The sequence below is a fragment of the Anneissia japonica genome, unplaced genomic scaffold (genome assembly GCF_011630105.1).
Source record: "Anneissia japonica isolate Jap-2015-1 unplaced genomic scaffold, ASM1163010v1 scaffold7587_len162328_cov177, whole genome shotgun sequence".
Classification (NCBI taxonomy): domain Eukaryota; kingdom Metazoa; phylum Echinodermata; class Crinoidea; order Comatulida; family Comatulidae; genus Anneissia; species Anneissia japonica.
The window spans coordinates 51,596-65,400 of NW_022686739.1; the positions used below are offsets into that span (position 1 = coordinate 51,596).

General features: G+C 33.9%; 1 long non-coding RNA gene across 1 annotated transcript; it reads left to right on the forward strand.

Moving 5' to 3' along the window:
• Positions 1-4,576: 4,576 nt before the first annotated feature.
• Positions 4,577-11,954, forward strand: LOC117117288. The gene is made up of 3 exons (XR_004446880.1): positions 4,577-4,688; positions 8,975-9,064; positions 11,829-11,954. It is a non-coding gene; the product is annotated as an uncharacterized LOC117117288 (long non-coding RNA).
• Positions 11,955-13,805: the final 1,851 nt, after the last annotated feature.

The window sequence follows — 13,805 nt, forward strand, 5'->3', positions numbered from 1 at the left end:
TTTTTTACATAATCCTATTCTACGATAATAATAGATAATTCAGATGTTAAACATATTCATAAAACCTATGAAAATAAAGAATTTAATAAACTTTAATCTTCCTGTATACTTAAATTTCATGAATAAAGTAGGAAATTTAAATTTGCATAGCAACGGTTGCTATGGTGATTGAAATTGTAGTTTTTCTTAACGCAAGATTTATTTTCGATAATTAACGATTATTTTGAGTAAGTTTCACCAATTGTTGATGATGATTATTCGAGTAATGTTATTTTTTATATTATATAGCTAAAACTATAATTTAAAGCGGAAAAATGGCGGCCATTTTGAATGCGTAATTTGGAGGTGTACCCCCAAAGGGATTTTGGGTAATTTTGAGTTCTGAACTTCTCAAGACCTATATTTTCAGAAAATATCAAAATTAGCCGGTAGTACTTCCATTGCCACCTCGACGATTTTTAGAGGACTTTTTGGCCATAATATGCTCGCCTATTATGGGCCTGTTCCGTTTCCTAAAGGTAGGGTAAATTGTAACATCTAATAAAATACAGCGAACGATGTGACGTCATTGTCCATAAAGTCTTGTGAAATCGTTCGCTGAATAGTAAAGTTGGTGAAGTAACATTTAGAGGCCCCTACTTTTATCTATCTTGAATATGAATTAATCCTATTACGGCACTACGTACCCCGTGTCGCGGTCTTACATTTAATTATTATTATTCATAATAGTGATATCACTGTAATTATTAGTTGCATAACTAATGGAGTATTATATTATACTTTCACACTGGTCAGGTTAAGTGTTACGGTACCCTATATCAGCAATAAGATAAAACTGTTATTGTATCCTTGGCCAAAACTCCGAAATGCAACCAGAGAACAGTTAAATTACAGATTTCATTTAATTGCATTGTTTCCTGTAGACTGGGTTCCAGTCCCCAGTTGAAATGCTTAAGTATAAATCGATTTTGGCACAAATGGCGTTCCATATTACTTATTTGCATGGCGTTCCATAGTATACTATACTAGTAAAATGAGGCTAATTTTTTATGACTTATGTTTTGCAATCTCAACAGAATATAGTGTCGTTTAGTACCGTATACTGTTGAATTTAAAATGAATTAAAACATAATCTTGACAAAATTTTTAATTGGTTTAAAGAAAATCATCTGACACTCAGCATTAAAAAGATTAAATTTAGCCTATGATTTTTGGAACAACACAGAATATTTCAAAATTTAATAATCTTTCTGTGAGCTATAAAAATAATTTTATTGAAAGAGTTGATTATTTTTAATACTTGGGTGTTACTTTTGACCCGCAGCTTACATGGAGTAAACACATTGAAAGCTTATCTTCAAAAGTGTCTAAAAGGATTGGTGTATCCATCTGTCGTATCAGATATTTTTTACCTCAATTTTTTCCTAAGATGTTAGCTAAATCTTTGGTTTTTCCTTTACTTGATTATTGTTCTTGGGTATGGTCAAACTGCTTCATCCAATTATCTAATAGCCTAGAAGTTCTTTTAAACACCTTAGGAAGGACTTTACTTTTTTGTGATATTAGTATTAGAACATCAATTAACGATATTTTAAACTTATTGAACCGGCAAACTCTGAATAGCAGAGAGATCAATTATTATTCATAACTTTTAAATACCTTCAAGGACTTGCACCTTCCTATCTCTTTTGTATCTTTATGATTTTACTGTAACTGGACCATTGAGCATGCCATCCAGTATAAAGAAAGTTTAATAAATAAATAAATAGTGCGTGCCACTGGATTGCCAATCTAGTCTCCAACAATCTTCATTAACATGGGTTTTTCATTGACGTCATTAGTCAATCTAATTTCTTTTTCAGAATGTTGTTGATCGAAAAATGAGTTAAAGAATATATGAATTGTGAAATTGATAGAAATATTAATAAAGAACCTTTGAATTTTTAATTTTTTCATTAATTTTGATTGATTTCTTCATCCTATGCCTTATTAAATGCAATAGATTAGCCTAGTTTTTTAATTGTTTAGAGTCTCCAATAGTGTATCCACCACCTATATTTTAATAGTTTATTTTCATAAATTAGGCCTATATATATTCATCAGATATTATTTTGTTATGGTCTACATAACGACATGCAATGTATTACCTTATAATTTTCTAATTATATTTGTACTTTTTGACGTTGATTTATCTTTTCACAATAGTACAAAGCAAAACAATAAGAAGAGGGTGAACGAGGCGAACAACAATGTGAGAGGAGATTCTGCAAAGTAAACTAAAATCACTACCGGTATCTATGTTGGTCTCCCAAAATACTATGTCTGAAAAATACAATTCAGAAAAAAAACCAATAAAAATTTTAACATTAATATACATTTTCTATAAATAAAACAACATTTATCATATAAAATATGGAATTTAAATACACTATGAACATTTATCTAAAACGGTATAAATAATATGTGGAAGTTTCACCTTACCAACCAGTGTTGGCAAAAGTCGGGAGGAGGAGATACGGTATTAAATTAAGTAGGAGAAGATCTTACTTAAACACTTTTTATTGTTTCATTTTCTGTTTAGTGTCAAATTCTGTATGAAATATAAGGATCAAGAAATGACTAGCCAAATTGACGTTGCTTAGATGTTTTCTGTTTAAATGACAGCCCTTGTTTTATTTTTGGTAGTATGAGCAAAGAGTGCATCTCACAATTTGTCGTACCGCTCTAGTAAATTTGACTCCGGCGTAATTACTAGTGATTTCCCCAGAGATGGAGGCTGAAATCTCAGCATCTGGGTCGAAATTCCTAGAGTGACCGATGAGATGCCTATTCAGACTTTCATGGGGTGCTAAGATCCCTTTGGCCTACCTGTAGAAATGGCACGCTAGGATTTTTTTTTTAAATTTAGGCCCAATAAAATTTACATCAATTCTAAATTTAATTATGCTACGTAAGTTTTCATGAATTATGCGTGGTATAATAATGTATGCTATATGCTACGGGGGTCCAAATTACGCCCAAAAACATAATTATGCTATAAATGTCCACTATGGTTATAACAACTCAGCCTCACAACCAGCGATGTCGTCACGCAGTGGCGGCATTTTATTGCGTAATACAATTTACCGTACTTTCAACAAACGGAAGTTGCGATACGTTACCTTATCTCTAGCCACGCCGAATATAAAAAGGTAAATAAGCCTATTAAAAGTTACCCTACATTAAGAAGTGATTATATAAAATAAAGAATAATATGTCTATATTAAAACATTGAAATTCAGAATAAATTACAAAAATTACATTGCACAGATCTAAAAATTCATTATATAAAAATGGAAAAGACAAAAAAGAAAAATTTAAATTCAGAAAAATAATTACAAAAAAAAACAACTTTGCACAAGATATAGAAACTCAAATTCAGTATAAAATTTACAACAATAGCATTGCACAGATCTAAAAAAGGATTATAAAAAAAAAAATAGAAGAGACAAAAAAAGGACATTGGAATTCTGAAAAATAATAATAATAAAAAAAAGAATTGCACAAATGTTAACAGAGCAAAGGACATTACAATTTTTAAAAAGCTAATAACAAACATCGAGAAAGTAATAAGTGAGTCAAAGAAAGCAGTTGTTGCGTACAAAAAACGTTGTCATAATGTTCTTGTTAAAGTACAGTATACCATGTAGGTGATATTCTACTTTTCATCAAACGGATCAGGACAAACCGTAGGCCCACATTGTACACAATTTGTCTAATATGTTCACTTTTTTTAACGGGAAATCGCCCAAGACAAGGTCAAGAACCCGGACTAATGGCTAGAAATGAAGCACTTAATACTGAAGGGAGGTCATAAACTTGAGGACATGGGCGTCGATCGGTGGGGGACAGGGGGACAGGGGACATTCCCCTTTTCAAATCTTCTATAGCTAAAACACCACTTTCAAGCGAGTGTAAAAAGAACAACAATTAAGAATGACTGTCATGAATCACCTTCATGTTTTGTGAGCTTCAATTTCCCTCCAGCTGTTTGACCGTAAATTAGACGGTACCGGTAGTATTTCCACTCACAATTAGTGTAATCGTAATACTTGCACAAAAATGAAATACAAACCGAGGAAAAATTAATGAAATCCTTGATTGATTTTAAAAGTACTTTACATGCAAAAAGACTAAATTAGTGACTGTATTAAGTTTTTTAATGGTTCGAGTACGTCACAATTAACAAGCTCAGAATCTGTAGAATCATATTCTGCTAATCGCCACCGCGTAACTTCCCCTATCTCCTCTGAAACCGTTGGCAGGAATGTGCTCATATTTCTCATACACTGGGACTTCTAGTGTTTAATGTCACGAATTCCGCTATTTTTTAAGGCTGATTGGATAACAACGAAAAAAACTACCGAAAATCAATACCTGTTTCGCCATGTTTCGCAAGAAATACAATTAATCACATCTATTCTGTACTGCAATGCTTGGTCTAAAAATTATCGGGTCAGGCCGTAAAAGAACCAGTTTATGTTTCGCACCGAACATTACGTCACCGCCCAGTCCTTCTCACGTTCGTCAATAAAATGGGTGACAAGCATGTTCCCGTACCTCTTCGGAGTACCCATTGCATTATACGGGATATTATTGTAGTTTTGTGGCACATCAGCAATAAATGGCATGTTTTAGAAGTCGATCAGGTAAAAAATAATAAAGATACACCTGGGCACAAGCCATTTTGATATAACCTCGGCCTAACCATACCGGCTAGCTACCACAGGTCTTATTATAGGCACAGGCCTAGCTAGGCTAGGCACAGCCCTACGCTCTGGTTCTGGGCTAGGCGCGGCCTAGCACATGATGTCGATCAGAGATAGGCCTAGATCTATCTCTCGAATCCGGGTCGAGATAGATAGGGTCACCAATCTAGCTCCACCAATCAATACCTTGAATGTACGTAAACATATTGGGAGAAACCGAAAGGTCCACTGATTAATCTCAGATAAGAAAGTATAATACATACTCCAAGTATTGAAATACACGCCATCGTGTTGGGATTCAATAACTAAATAGCAAATTAGTGTCAGAGTTAGTTAATATTAATTGATTACTACTGAACACACTTAACTGGTGCCTATCATCAGTAGGCCTATGTATACATTTAGGTTCATTTAATTTCTTAAGTACATTGTTAACAACTTTTAAAGGGTACCCATTCCAAGACATATTGGGAGAATGTTTTTACGGGTTCTTTTGATTGAGTGTCAGTACACTTTTTTTTTTATAAGAACACATTTTATAAGATTAAGAACACTGAGGCTGAAACTGCTTAATTAAGAACAAAATAAGAACAAATTGAGACTGAGGTAAAATATCAAATGAGGTTTTTTAATTATTTTTTTTAAGTAGAAAAAAAATATATACCTGTACCTTATATGCAGTAGTTGTGACTATGTAATAGGCCTACCTTCTATTAATACAGTACAGTAGGGGTAACTGTCATTTGGGGCCATTTTTTACCGGGTCTTTTTTCTGGGGCCATTTTTTCTGGTGCCTTTTTTTCAGGGGCCATTTTTATCTACAGTAGTATACTACGTCTGTTTAATATAATTTTCTGTTTTTGAAAAGTGTGTAAAATAAGAACAAAATAGGGACATTTTAAGCCTGAAATCAGCCAAAAAATAAGAACACGGAGCCTGGGCAAAATTTTACTGGTTCTTATAAAAAAAAAGTGTAGTTCGGATAAGCCTTTACATGCATCCACCTTGATTCAAGACAAACACCTCTCTCATGCCCAGGCTAGGCCTACTGTATATTTCTGTACTTTCACTTACAAGAGGGTAGCCCAAAGCAACAGGGGAATCCAGCAGGTGAGATGGACGTCACTGTGAATGGCTCCTGCCCCGTTTTGCCACTAATTTTTAAAAATTTCAATGCAATGTGCTATTTGCTTTAATATTCAATTATTCTGAAACTGTGTGGGGCCCTTTCCCCGTTTGAAACATTCTGGATCCACCCTTCCTCACAAGGACTACAGTGTGCAGCAAAGACAGTCAAAACATTAACTACAAAGACGTCCTTCAGAAAAATAAAGAGATTTATGGTAACTATAACATCCACAACGATTCCCTCCTCAACTTCCCCATTCAACAATGTACATGATCGCCACCTTCCCCGACTCATTCAACACCGTGCGGAGCATGGGTATAATGCTAGTAAATAATTGAATGTTAGTTTGCACAAAATATATAAGCAGGCACGATTGTAATTACCAGGGTAATTGGAAAACTTTTTATGATGAGTATTTCAGTGGCAGATTCAAGGGGGCCCAGCCGGCCCACGCCCCCTAAATTTTTCAAAATTCAAAAACAGCCCCTTTATCAATTCATTAGCTTTTCTCTACCATATGTATTCTATTAATTTATCCATAGTCTTCACCTAATGTAAATAAAAATAAATCAAGATGAGAGAACAGATTCCAATTATTTGCTTACTGTAGTAGGCCAAAGTGTTCATCAATTTTCATTATAGCTTTTCTCAACCATAAGCTTTGTATTAATTTATTCAGTAGTATTCACTTAATGTAAATAAGATTATATTAAGATTCATGAGTTTAGTAGGTCAAAGTGTTATTTTTTAATTCATTATCTTTTTTGTATCGTCTGTATTGTATTAATTTATCTGTAGTCTTCACTTCATATAAATACAATTAAATTAAGATGAGAGAACATATTCCACTTTATAAAGTTAGTAGGCCAAAGATTTCTTTTTTCAATCCACTATCTTGTCTATCATATATATTATATTTATTTGGAGTCTTCACTCTCTGAAGTACCCTAACTATGTGCAATAAATTGATCAACCAACTAGGACTACTGCAGTATGAGACAAATAGCTATATTAAATGCAAATACAGTAACAAATTAGCTCTCCGACTTGGTTCGTCTGATCACAATACTGCATGCATGTTACCATGAAGGTACAACAGACAATGCGTGAAACAGAGCAAACCAATGACGATCAAATATCGAGCTTGGACAGATGCTGTGTTAAACTAACTTAGGACGTGCTCCTGTAGCCTAGCACAGACTGGACAGTTTTAGAAAATGTAATTTAGATGAGAGGTGTAACTAATTAGCAGTGGCATATCTAGAAGTTTTGAAATGGGGTGGGGGCTGTCTGATGGGGATGCGAGAGGCGCTAATTCGCAAAATATAATGATTTTATGTGATTTTTAATTGCTTGACCGTGATTTTTTTGGGGGCGACTGGGGGGGGGGGAGAGTAATTTTTGGGGGAGCTTGTGGCCCCCGCGCCCTTCCCTAGATACGCCACTGCTAATGTGTGAGTACATAAGATATTGTGTTGATAATATTGTTCTAATTAAAACTAAAAAGTTACATCCAAATAATAAGATATGGATGACAAGAAAAATTAGAAAATTACTTAAAGAAAAACAAAATGCTTTCGTTGATAAGAACAGTATGCCTACCCTTGTTGAGGAAAGACAAAGAGAAATTAATAGATCGATAAAGTTAGGAAGGTTAAAGTATGGAAAGAAGCTTGGAAATGATAATATTCGTGGAGCTTGAAAGGCAATGGAACGAATGACTAATTTTAAATTTAGGAAGGTAAACATTTGCCAACTTTAATGCTAATCTTACCAATGATGTTAATGAATTTTATTGTAGATTGGACGAAGTGGATTTTAGTGAAAACATACGTGCAATAACCAAGTCTTTGTTAAATCAGAATCAACATAATGAGAAAAACAACGATGAAATAAGTATTAGTGAGATGGATGTTAGACGTGTATTCTTATGTGTTAAGATAAACAAGGCCACTGGACCAGATGGGGTTAGCAATAGAGTGCTGAATTGCTTCAATATTTAATAAAAATATTTCAACGTACAGTGAATATTGGAATTATACCAATAACATGGAAAACATCAGCTATAACATCACTGCTAAAATCTAATAAAATTTCCACACTCAATGACTATCGTCCAGTGGCCTTAGCATCAAATCCTATGAAATGTCTTGAAAGGATCATGCTTAATTTATAAATAAAAGTTAATTTAATTAATCTCATGATGGTGTGGCAAATAATGATATGCAATTTGCTTTATAAACCAAACAGAGGAGTAGAAGATGCAGTGTATACCGATATCGCCTATAGACATCTACCCCAAAAAGCTAAATTAGATAACATTCATAGATTTTTCAGCGCTTTTAACTGCATTCAGTCTCATTTACTTTTAGATGAGCTCAACAAAATGAATATTAACGTTAAGATAATGCTATGGTTAATTAGCTACCCAAGAGACAGATTACAATTTGTTGGGATTGGCGAAATGAAACCCAATTGTACGTTCTCTCAGATGTGTTCTATCACCTATTCTTTTTACACTTTATACTGGTGATTATATCTGCAATGATATTAAAAAAAAAAGCTTAATTTGTTTGTTTGTTTGTTTATTACTTATTGCCCTCATTATTATAATATCAAAACAAAAAACAAGTGCATAAAAACACACAAAAATGAGAGCAAGAGGATAACCCTATAAGCTCTATGAGCTTGTTTCCATAGGGGTTTTCGACCTATAAAAAGAGAAGAAAATATAAACATAAACATAACATTTTAACACTGTTTTACAAAGAAAGAAGTTATACAGAGAGTCCTAATTTTTAACTTAATTTGCTAATCTGGTAATTAAATCTTTTGATACCGTGTGGCGTGTAAATTGCATGGAATTTTGGCATAAAAGGAAAGGTATGGTCAATTTTAAACAATTTATACGAAAAGGTTTAAAGTAAAGTTTAATTTGGGTCAGTTGAAATTGACTATTTTGAAGTTACAGAAGGTGAAAAGCAAGGATGTGTTTTGTCACTGATACTCTTTTCAATATACATTAATGAGTTAGCAAAATTTCTTGGTCGCTCAAATTTGGAGTTTGCATTAATAAAAAACCAAATGGGCTGTTTAGTTTTTTGCAGATGATGTCGTACTATCAGCAAACGATGCCAATGATTTGCAGAGCATGTTAGACATTGCAAATGATTTTAGTATAATATAGGTATAAGGTTTAATCATAACAAAATCAAATGTATTAATTGTAGGGAAGAGAGTGAATAATAAAAGACTCTGGTAATTGGGAGTTTCTTCATCCATGGTAAAATGTTTTGTAATTTGTTTAATTCAAACACAGGCTTTCCACTATTACTTACTTGGTTTACTTGGTTAATAGGATTTGGAGCTAAAAAAACTCATGTTTCTATCCAAGATTCTGGTTCCTGGGAAGTAGTTTTGATGCACACACCATGTTTTCTCCAGGATCCTTTGAGGATCCTCTTAAATTGATTTAAGCCTTTGGTATTTTCTTATGTTGAAAAAATAGAGCACTGTATATATATATATAAATACATATATATAAATCAATATATATATATATATATATATATATATATGTACATATATATATGTATATGTATATATATATATAATGTTGTGCTATTTGCAAGTGGATGTTGTGGTCAGACGAAAGTAGCTGGTACCGGTTTACCGTGTAGCTCAGACCCGTAGAGTAGGGGAATCAAATTACTGTATGAAGTAGTCCACGCTTTGAGATTTCAGTATCAAATGAAATCCAACTACATTTACATTACATTATTATTTTGTTGACTAAGTGGTATAAGGCTAACGTGAGTTCGAGTCCCGGTAGATTAGCTTGCAATTCCCCCCACTTACTGAGTACCGGTATATTGATTACATGTCGTGATAGGGCATAACGTATATCCAACGCGCATTATAATTAATTTTGCTATAACATTTTAATTTAACAAATTCCCAAGATAACGAAGATGGATTGAATTTTCCAGACAAATACGAAGAAGATTAAGATGATTATCACATCATTACATAATCGGATAATAATATCATATCGTTGAATATTTGCACTTACGATCAGGGGTGGCGCCAGTGTGGGAGGGCTCCCGTCGCTGAGAGCTTCTACCCATCCCGTCTGGAGTAACCAAAATACAATTAGGCCTATATGTATTTTTTACATATTAGTATGCCCTAAAAAGCCAATGAATCACCTAAATTGTTATAGCTACGCCCCTAATCGTATCCGAAGGATTTTGAGCGACACCTGACCTGATCCACTTACGCTCTCGTCGGAGAGCCCCCCCCCACCCCATCTGTCGGAGACATCGGACCCCAGTCCGTCAAACCTTAGCGCAACCCCTGGTTGTCATGTGTTTATCACCATTTTGACAGAATTAATTACGTGTTTACTAAGAGTCATTAAAAGCATACTTATATACTATTATTATTACAAAGGAATGAACATAAATATTAATGCTGACAGTAAAAGATGTACTATAAGTAAAAACAGAAAAATACCTAAAAAAGTCAGGTAAAATCTGAGACTAGCTCATTTTAAAGGATTAGCTTCCAATGAGAAATAGATCGGAAAAGGCAGTTTTTACCGATTTTTACAGACATTTTACTACAAAAACATAAATATTGCTTACCAGTCAATTTATGAATTGCTGCCATTAATTTTATTATACGATTGGTTAAAAATTCGATTTTTAACAGTAAGATGGCTGATTCCAAACCTTTGATTAAATCAAACATGACATTTTAGAGAGTTATAATACTGATAGATTTATTTTTGACCTAAACTTTAAATGTGATATATTTAATGAAAAGTGGGACTTTCTAAAACAACTATTTGTGGTAAAATCTAAAAAAAACCCCTAACTTGTCCTTTTTCCCCTTCTTTTTGAACTTCCAATTCAATTTGTCGAATGTATTTATGATTTGTATATGTTATGTGTCATCAATGCATTTTAAAAAAAGATAATAATTTAATGTTTTAATTTCACTTATGTATTATGTTTTGTTGTTAATGCTAATTTAAAAAAATAAGTATTTATGCAAAAGAATACAGGAAAGTTAATTTCGACGGAGAAATTTGTTTCAATTAATTTAATTTTAAGATAATATCTTACTTAAATATATAAACTAATCAATTAAAATGTGGAATTAAAATTTTCAATTTTGTTACCGCATGACCGATAGTATTATTAAATATTTCAGTAGACCTAGCCTACTATTGGTATCGACAGTGACAGTGTGGGACATTGTCACCCCAGGCTGACTAATTTCATTAATGCTCTGCATGATGGTGTGCTTACCTAAACAGACGATATTTAGCTTTACTCTCTCCACTAATTGACATATATAAGCTTATCATGTTTTGATTATTAATGCTGATTAATCTTCGGCTGGATAACAAATCAAGGTTGAAATTAATCTGGGAAAATGAAGTACAAAAAAGCTAATGCACTCTAACTATCCTTACTGCATTGGCGATTTTCCAATCTTTACTGCATTTATGATCTTTCGAAGTCCGCGTTGAAACTCTTCGAACGATATACAATATATAAATGGATTGATGGTTAAGTTAGAAGCAGTCAACAATTCAGTTACCCTATGAGGAATTGAGTTCGGTTCAAAACATCTACACACTTTATAAACTAATATGTAAATATAGTTCGGCGCCATTGTTATCAGAAATACAAGTGTAACCTGTGTAAGTGTGAATAATAGATTCGTCTCCGCCCTTATGATGAGGCTACTTTTTCTTGACTGTGAGCCTGTTGTCAAATTATTACTAACCGTTGATTGTCTTCGTAGTTTCCATAAGATGCTGCCGTAGCAGATTCCCATGATAATAATTGGCACCAGCAAGTTTATGGTAAATAAAAAGATTGTGAAGTGAACTTCTGTAGGTGTAACTTTATAATAACATACTCCTTCATCTTCCTCAGTTTTTAGAAACAGATGAACGCCAAGAAAAAATCCTAATAAATGTGGAATCATTAAGGACAGGTATAATACTGTCATGCTTAAGGATCTCCGGCGGTAAATAATTGGATGTATAACTGCAACATAACGATCACTAGAAAGCATAACGAGGTTGTATGTCGATGCTGCTGTTGTGTACCAAAACAGACTTCGAAACTTACAGAATATTGTTCCGTCAGTGCCAGAAGGAGCATTGCTGTAGAAGATCAAGAACACCAAAGAGCCAGTCATGTCAATGAGGGTCTGATGGAGAAGTAACTTTAGCGACAGAGACTTCTTATAAATCCCATTGTAAAGGAACACAAATATGACGACGAAGTTCGCAACGATACCAACACCAGACACTAACCAACGAGCTGTGTACAGCCCCAGTGTGTCTACAGTTCCAGAAACATTCATTCCGACTGTTAACTTTGTAGTGTCAACGAAAGGCAGCAGTATTTATTGACACTCACTTTCAAATCAGATGGGAAAATTGGAATGACCGTCAATGTTGAAGCACAAAACGTTACTGTGCACGGCGGATTTACATCTTTATTATTAATTTGGGTCTCGCGGTATAGTGTACATTAAATAATTATCAATTCACGATAGCAATCTAATATACTGTAGCGAAATTGCTATAGGTTAATGGACGTGACAGACTATTGACCGAAATACCATTCGCCGACACGTGATTTTGCCGACACTACATTTCGCCGAATGCCAGTTTGCCGATATAGGACGTTTCTCCGACAGCCAATTTTCCGTCAGACAATTCGCCTACATTTTTAACATATTATTGGACGGATGTTTCACAAGTGACATATTTAGATGTTTGAATTTTATTCGGTTATTTAATTTCACTACTAACTAACAGATTCGCTATTAAATCAAAGCCCCCACCCCAACAGAAAAACTTAATCAAATTTCCCTTTTTATTCAATTTGTATAGGACTATAGCTAACTTGATTAATTCCTCATTTATATTGAATTGTATATGCCCATTAATTTATTGATTTGCCTAATTTGTATCGTACATATAAATTGTAATTCAGCCTGTGCTGCTATTTTTTGAACCTCCTACTTGTATATTCTAACTTTACTGTAGGCCTATATTATATTTGTAATACTTCAAAATATATTGAACATTTCAATTTTCCTTAAATTTGCAATAAAGTCGCTGATGACTACCAGTCCTCCACAAAATAAAACATCTGTCGACGAATCGTCAATCACAACATTGTAAAAAAAATATAGTCAGCAAAATGGATTGGTTGTCGGCGAATTGCCTGTCGGCGAAAGTCCAGTCGTCAAAACGTCCTGTCGGCAAAATTTGGTGTCGGCAAATTCCGGTGTCGGTGAATGTTCTTTCGGTCAACTGTCTGTCGGCCAAACACTAGGGCGGATGCAGGATTTGGAGGTAGAGAAGCGTGCAAAAAATAAGGAAATAGTACTTGTAGATGGCCGGAAATGACACTTTTATATAGTAAAATTCATCATCACATCACCATTATATAGTCAAATGTATCAGCGATTTTCGGCAACCACATAGATGTAATTAGTGGTGTAATGTACACATAAATATTCTCTTTGATTTATTTACTTTACGGTACCTATTTCAAAGCTGAGAGTCCACAACCACCTCAACCCCACCATGGTTAGGGCCAAGGTTAGAAAATATGAGGAAATAGTACCTTTAGATGGCCGGAAATGACACTTTTATACAGTAAAATTCACCATTATCACACCATTATTATTTAGTCTAAACGAAGCGCCAGCAAGTTCTCATGATCTTTAATCACGGATTTTCGGCAACAGAGATCTAATTGATACGAACAATGTACTCTAGAAAATAAAACTAAAGAAACGCTTTCTTTGCTGTGTTTAATATACTCGACCTACCTCAAAGCCGTGTGGCCACAACCCCCAACCATGGAGGGGCTGAGGTGAGAAAATAG